We start from the raw sequence: 8,349 nt of genomic DNA on the forward strand, positions 1-8,349 counted from the left end.
GATAAGTGATTTACGTTCTTTGGATGAGTGATTTACGCCACTTAGATAACTGATTTACGCTCCTTGGGCGAGTGATTTACGCTCCTTGGGCGAGTGATTTACGCTCCTTGAGCGAGTGATTTACGCCACTTAGGAGAGTGACTTACGCCACTTAGATAAGTGATTTACGTTCTTTGGATGAGTGATTTACGCCACTTTGAAGAGTGATTTGCGCTCCTTGGGCGAGTGATTTACGCCACTTAGGCGAATGATTTACGCTCCTTAGGCGAGTGATTTACGCCACTTAGGAGAGTGATTTACGCCACTTAGATAAGGGATTTACGTTCTTTGGATGAGTGATTTACGCCACTTAGATAACTGATTTACGCTCCTTGGGCGAGTGATTTACTCTCCTTTAGCGAGTGATTTACGCCACTTAGGAGAGTGACTTACGCCACTTAGATAAGTGATTTACGTTCTTTGGATGAGTGATTTACGCCACTTTGAAGAGTGATTTACGCTCCTTGGGCGAGTGATTTACGCTCCTTGGGCGAGTGATTTACGCCACTTAGGCGAATGATTTACGCTCCTTAGGCGAGTGATTTACGCCACGTAGGAGAGTGATTTACGCCACTTAGATAAGTGATTTACGTTCTTTGGATGAGTGATTTACGCCACTTAGATAAGTGATTTACGCTCCTTGGATGAGTGATTTACGCTCCTTTGGCGAGTGATTTACGCTCCTTGGGCGAGTGATTTACGCTCCTTGGGCGAGTGATTTACGCCACTTAGGCGAATGATTTACGTTCCTTAGGCGAATGATTTACGCTCCTTACGCGAGTGATTTACGCCACTTAGGAGAGTGATTTAAGCCACTTAGATAAGTGATTTACGTTCTTTGGATGAGTGATTTACGCCACTTAGATAAGTGATTTACGCCACTTTGATAAGTGATTTATGCTCCTTGGATGAGTGATTTACGCTCCTTGGGCGAGTGATATACGCTCCTTGGGCGAGTGATTTACGCTCCTTGGGCGAGTGATTTACGCTCCTTGAGCGAGTGATTTACGCTCCTTGGGCAAGTGATTTACGCCACTTAGATAAGTGATTTACGTTCTTTGGATGAGTGATTTACGCTCCTTGGATGAGTGATTTACGCTCCTTGAGAGAGTGATTTACGCCACTTAGATAAGTGATTTACGTTCTTGGGATGAGTGATTTACGCCACTTTGAGTGATATACGTTCCTTGGGCGAGTGATGTACGCTCCTTATGCGAGTGATTTACGCCATTTAGGAGAGTGATTTACGCCACTTAGATAAGTGATTTACGTTCTTTGGATGAGTGATTTACGCCACTTAGATAACTGATTTACGCTCCTTGGGCGAGTGATTTACGCTCCTTGAGCGAGTGATTTACGCTCCTTGAGCGAGTGATTTACGCTCCTTGGGCGAGTGATTTACGCTCCTTGAGAGAGTGATTTACGCGACTTAGATAAGTGATTTACGTTCTTGGGATGAGTGATTTACGCCACTTTGAGTGATTTACGCTCCTTGGGCGAGTGATTTACGCTCCTTGGGCGAGTGATTTACGCTCCTTAGGCGAGTTATTTACGCCACTTAGGCGAATGATTTACGCTCCATAGGCGAGTGATTTACGCCATTTAGGAGAGTGATTTACGCCACTTAGATAACTGAATTACGCTCCTTGGGCGAGTGATTTACGCTCCTTGAGCGAGTGATTTACGCCACTTAGGAGAGTGACTTACGCCACTTAGATAAGTGATTTACGTTCTTTGGATGAGTGATTTACGCCACTTTGAAGAGTGATTTACGCTCCTTGGGCGAGTGATTTACGCCACTTAGGCGAATGATTTACGCTCCTTAGGCGATGGATTTACGCCACTTAGGAGAGTGATTTACGCCACTTAGATAAGTGATTTACGTTCTTTGGATGAGTGATTTACGCCACTTAGATAACTGATTTACGCTCCTTGGGCGAGTGATTTACGCTCCTTGGGCGAGTGATTTACGCTCCTTGAGCGAGTGATTTACGCCACTTAGGAGAGTGACTTACGCCACTTAGATAAGTGATTTACGTTCTTTGGATGAGTGATTTACGCCACTTTGAAGAGTGATTTACGCTCCTTGGGCGAGTGATTTACGCCACTTAGGCGAATGATTTACGCTCCTTAGGCGAGTGATTTACGCCACTTAGGAGAGTGATTTACGCCACTTAGATAAGTGATTTACGTTCTTTGGATGAGTGATTTACGCCACTTAGATAAGTGATTTACGCCACTTAGATAAGTGATTTACGCTCCTTGGATGAGTGATTTACGCTCCTTGGGCGAGTGATTTACGCCATTTAGGAGAGTGATTTACGCCACTTAGATAAGTGATTTACGTTCTTTGGATGAGTGATTTACGCCACTTAGATAACTGATTTACGCTCCTTGGGCGAGTGATTTACGCTCCTTGAGCGAGTGATTTACGCCACTTAGGAGAGTGACTTACGCCACTTAGATAAGTGATTTACGTTCTTTGGATGAGTGATTTACGCCACTTTGAAGAGTGATTTACGCTCCTTGGGCGAGTGATTTACGCCACTTAGGCGAATGATTTACGCTCCTTAGGCGAGTGATTTACGCCACTTAGGAGAGTGATTTACGCCACTTAGATAAGTGATTTACGTTCTTTGGATGAGTGATTTACGCCACTTAGATAAGTGATTTACGTTCTTTGGATGAGTGATTTACGCCACTTTGAAGAGTGATTTACGCTCCTTGGGCGAGTGATTTACGCTCCTTGGGCGAGTGATTTACGCCACTTAGGCGAATGATTTACGCTCCTTAGGCGAGTGATTTACGCCACGTAGATAAGTGATTTACGCCACTTAGGAGAGTGATTTACGCCACTTAGATAAGTGATTTACGTTCTTTGGATGAGTGATTTACGCCACTTTGAAGAGTGATTTACGCTCCTTGGGCGAGTGATTTACGCCATTTAGGAGAGTGATTTACGCCACTTAGATAAGTGATTTACGTTCTTTGGATGAGTGATTTACGCCACTTAGATAACTGATTTACGCTCCTTGGGCGAGTGATTTACGCTCCTTGAGCGAGTGATTTACGCCACTTAGGAGAGTGACTTACGCCACTTAGATAAGTGATTTACGTTCTTTGGATGAGTGATTTACGCCACTTTGAAGAGTGATTTGCGCTCCTTGGGCGAGTGATTTACGCCACCTAGGCGAATGATTTACGCTCCTTAGGCGAGTGATTTACGCAACTTAGGAGAGTGATTTACGCCACTTTAGATAAGTGATTTACGTTCTTTGGATTAGTGATTTACGCCACTTAGATAAGTGATTTACGTTCTTTGGATTAGTGATTTACGCCACTTAGATAAGTGATTTACGTTCCTTGGGCGAGTGATTTACGCTCCTTGGGCGAGTGATTTACGCTCCTTGGGCGAGTGATTTACCCTCCTTAGGCGAGCTATTTACTGCACTTAGGCGAATGATTTACGCTCCTTAGGCGAGTGATTTACGCCACTTAGGAGAGTGATTTACGCCACTTAGATAAGTGATTTACGTTCTTTGGATGAGTGATTTACGCCTCTTAGATAAGTGATTTACGCCACTTAGATAAGTGATTTACGCTCCTTGGATGAGTGATTTACGCTCCTTGGGCGAGTGATTTACGCCATTTAGGAGAGTGATTTACGCCACTTAGATAAGTGATTTACGTTCTTTGGATGAGTGATTTACGCCACTTAGATAACTGATTTACGCTCCTTGGGCGAGTGATTTACGCTCCTTGGGCGAGTGATTTACGCTCCTTGAGCGAATGATTTACGCCACTTAGGAGAGTGACTTACGCCACTTAGATAAGTGATTTACGTTCTTTAGATGAGTGATTTACGCCACTTTGAAGAGTGATTTGCGCTCCTTGGGCGAGTGATTTACGCCACTTAGGCGAATGATTTACGCTCCTTAGGCGAGTGATTTACGCCACTTAGGAGAGTGATTTACGCCACTTAGATAAGTGATTTACGTTCTTTGGATGAGTGATTTACGCCACTTAGATAACTGATTTACGCTCCTTGGGCGAGTGATTTACGCTCCTTGAGCGAGTGATTTACTCCACTTAGGAGAGTGACTTACGCCACTTAGATAAGTGATTTACCTTCTTTGGATGAGTGATTTACGCCACTTTGAAGAGTGATTTACGCTCCTTGGGCGAGTGATTTACGCTCCTTGGGCGAGTGATTTACGCCACTTAGGCGAATGATTTACGCTCCTTAGGCGAGTGATTTACGCCACTTAGGAGAGTGATTTACGCCACTTAGATAAGGGATTTACGTTCTTTGGATGAGTGATTTACGCCACTTAGATAACTGATTTACGCTCCTTGGGCGAGTGATTTACTCTCCTTTAGCGAGTGATTTACGCCACTTAGGAGAGTGACTTACGCCACTTAGATAAGTGATTTACGTTCTTTGGATGAGTGATTTACGCCACTTTGAAGAGTGATTTACGCTCCTTGGGCGAGTGATTTACGCTCCTTGGGCGAGTGATTTACGCCACTTAGGCGAATGATTTACGCTCCTTAGGCGAGTGATTTACGCCACGTAGGAGAGTGATTTACGCCACTTAGATAAGTGATTTACGTTCTTTGGATGAGTGATTTACGCCACTTAGATAAGTGATTTACGCTCCTTGGATGAGTGATTTACGCTCCTTTGGCGAGTGATTTACGCTCCTTGGGCGAGTGATTTACGCTCCTTGGGCGAGTGATTTACGCCACTTAGGCGAATGATTTACGTTCCTTAGGCGAATGATTTACGCTCCTTACGCGAGTGATTTACGCCACTTAGGAGAGTGATTTAAGCCACTTAGATAAGTGATTTACGTTCTTTGGATGAGTGATTTACGCCACTTAGATAAGTGATTTACGCCACTTTGATAAGTGATTTATGCTCCTTGGATGAGTGATTTACGCTCCTTGGGCGAGTGATATACGCTCCTTGGGCGAGTGATTTACGCTCCTTGGGCAAGTGATTTACGCCACTTAGATAAGTGATTTACGTTCTTTGGATGAGTGATTTACGCTCCTTGGATGAGTGATTTACGCTCCTTGAGAGAGTGATTTACGCCACTTAGATAAGTGATTTACGTTCTTGGGATGAGTGATTTACGCCACTTTGAGTGATATACGTTCCTTGGGCGAGTGATTTACGCTCCTTATGCGAGTGATTTACGCCATTTAGGAGAGTGATTTACGCCACTTAGATAAGTGATTTACGTTCTTTGGATGAGTGATTTACGCCACTTAGATAACTGATTTACGCTCCTTGGGCGAGTGATTTACGCTCCTTGAGCGAGTGATTTACGCTCCTTGAGCGAGTGATTTACGCTCCTTAGGCGAGTGATTTACGCCACTTAGGAGAGTGATTTACGCCACTTAGATAAGTGATTTACGTTCTTTGGATGAGTGATTTACGCCACTTAGATAAGTGATTTACGTTCCTTGGGCGAGTGATTTACGCTCCTTGGGCGAGTGATTTACCCTCCTTAGGCGAGTTATTTACTGCACTTAGGCGAATGATTTACGCTCCTTAGGCGAGTGATTTACGCCACTTAGGAGAGTGATTTACGCCACTTAGATAAGTGATTTACGTTCTTTGGATGAGTGATTTACGCCACTTAGATAACTGATTTACGCTCCTTGGGCGAGTGATTTACTCTCCTTTAGCGAGTGATTTACGCCACTTAGGAGAGTGACTTACGCCACTTAGATAAGTGATTTACGTTCTTTGGATGAGTGATTTACGCCACTTTGAAGAGTGATTTACGCTCCTTGGGCGAGTGATTTACGCTCCTTGGGCGAGTGATTTACGCCACTTAGGCGAATGATTTACGCTCCTTAGGCGAGTGATTTACGCCACGTAGGAGAGTGATTTACGCCACTTAGATAAGTGATTTACGTTCTTTGGATGAGTGATTTACGCCACTTAGATAAGTGATTTACGCTCCTTGGATGAGTGATTTACGCTCCTTTGGCGAGTGATTTACGCTCCTTGGGCGAGTGATTTACGCTCCTTGGGCGAGTGATTTACGCCACTTAGGCGAATGATTTACGTTCCTTAGGCGAATGATTTACGCTCCTTACGCGAGTGATTTACGCCACTTAGGAGAGTGATTTAAGCCACTTAGATAAGTGATTTACGTTCTTTGGATGAGTGATTTACGCCACTTAGATAAGTGATTTACGCCACTTTGATAAGTGATTTATGCTCCTTGGATGAGTGATTTACGCTCCTTGGGCAAGTGATATACGCTCCTTGGGCGAGTGATTTACGCTCCTTGGGCTAGTGATTTACGCCACTTAGATAAGTGATTTACGTTCTTTGGATGAGTGATTTACGCTCCTTGGATGAGTGATTTACGCTCCTTGAGAGAGTGATTTACGCCACTTAGATAAGTGATTTACGTTCTTGGGATGAGTGATTTACGCCACTTTGAGTGATATACGTTCCTTGGGCGAGTGATTTACGCTCCTTATGCGAGTGATTTACGCCATTTAGGAGAGTGATTTACGCCACTTAGATAAGTGATTTACGTTCTTTGGATGAGTGATTTACGCCACTTAGATAACTGATTTACGCTCCTTGGGCGAGTGATTTACGCTCCTTGAGCGAGTGATTTACGCTCCTTGAGCGAGTGATTTACGCTCCTTAGGCGAGTGATTTACGCCACTTAGGAGAGTGATTTACGCCACTTAGATAAGTGATTTACGTTCTTTGGATGAGTGATTTACGCCACTTAGATAAGTGATTTACGTTCCTTGGGCGAGTGATTTACGCTCCTTGGGCGAGTGATTTACGCTCCTTGGGCGAGTGATTTACGCTCCTTGGGCGAGTGATTTACCCTCCTTAGGCGAGTTATTTACTGCACTTAGGCGAATGATTTACGCTCCTTAGGCGAGTGATTTACGCCACTTAGGAGAGTGATTTACGCCACTTAGATAAGTGATTTACGTTCTTTGGATGAGTGATTTACGCCACTTAGATAACTGATTTACGCTCCTTGGGCGAGTGATTTACGCTCCTTGAGCGAGTGATTTACTCCGATTAGGAGAGTGACTTACGCCACTTAGATAAGTGATTTACGTTCTTTGGATGAGTGATTTACGCCACTTTGAAGAGTGATTTACGCTCCTTGGGCGAGTGATTTACGCTCCTTGGGCGAGTGATTTACGCCACTTAGGCGAATGATTTACGCTCCTTAGGCGAGTGATTTACGCCACTTAGGAGAGTGATTTACGCCACTTAGATAAGGGATTTACGTTCTTTGGATGAGTGATTTACGCCACTTAGATAACTGATTTACGCTCCTTGGGCGAGTGATTTACTCTCCTTTAGCGAGTGATTTACGCCACTTAGGAGAGTGACTTACGCCACTTAGATAAGTGATTTACGTTCTTTGGATGAGTGATTTACGCCACTTTGAAGAGTGATTTACGCTCCTTGGGCGAGTGATTTACGCTCCTTGGGCGAGTGATTTACGCTCCTTGGGCGTGTGATTTACGCCACTTAGGCGAATGATTTACGCTCCTTAGGCGAGTGATTTACGCCACGTAGGAGAGTGATTTACGCCACTTAGATAAGTGATTTACGTTCTTTGGATGAGTGATTTACGCCACTTAGATAAGTGATTTACGCTCCTTGGATGAGTGATTTACGCTCCTTTGGCGAGTGATTTACGCTCCTTGGGCGAGTGATTTACGCTCCTTGGGCGAGTGATTTACGCCACTTAGGCGAATGATTTACGTTCCTTAGGCGAATGATTTACGCTCCTTACGCGAGTGATTTACGCCACTTAGGAGAGTGATTTAAGCCACTTAGATAAGTGATTTACGTTCTTTGGATGAGTGATTTACGCCACTTAGATAAGTGATTTACGCCACTTTGATAAGTGATTTATGCTCCTTGGATGAGTGATTTACGCTCCTTGGGCGAGTGATATACGCTCCTTGGGCGAGTGATTTACGCTCCTTGGGCAAGTGATTTACGCCACTTAGATAAGTGATTTACGTTCTTTGGATGAGTGATTTACGCTCCTTGGATGAGTGATTTACGCTCCTTGAGAGAGTGATTTACGCCACTTAGATAAGTGATTTACGTTCTTGGGATGAGTGATTTACGCCACTTTGAGTGATATACGTTCCTTGGGCGAGTGATTTACGCTCCTTATGCGAGTGATTTACGCCATTTAGGAGAGTGATTTACGCCACTTAGATAAGTGATTTACGTTCTTTGGATGAGTGATTTACGCCACTTAGATAACTGATTTACGCTCCTTGGGC

The sequence above is a fragment of the Phalangium opilio genome, unplaced genomic scaffold (genome assembly GCF_054372755.1).
Source record: "Phalangium opilio isolate 3A_F unplaced genomic scaffold, DU_Popi_V2 ptg000078l_1, whole genome shotgun sequence".
In the NCBI taxonomy this organism is placed as follows: domain Eukaryota; kingdom Metazoa; phylum Arthropoda; class Arachnida; order Opiliones; family Phalangiidae; genus Phalangium; species Phalangium opilio.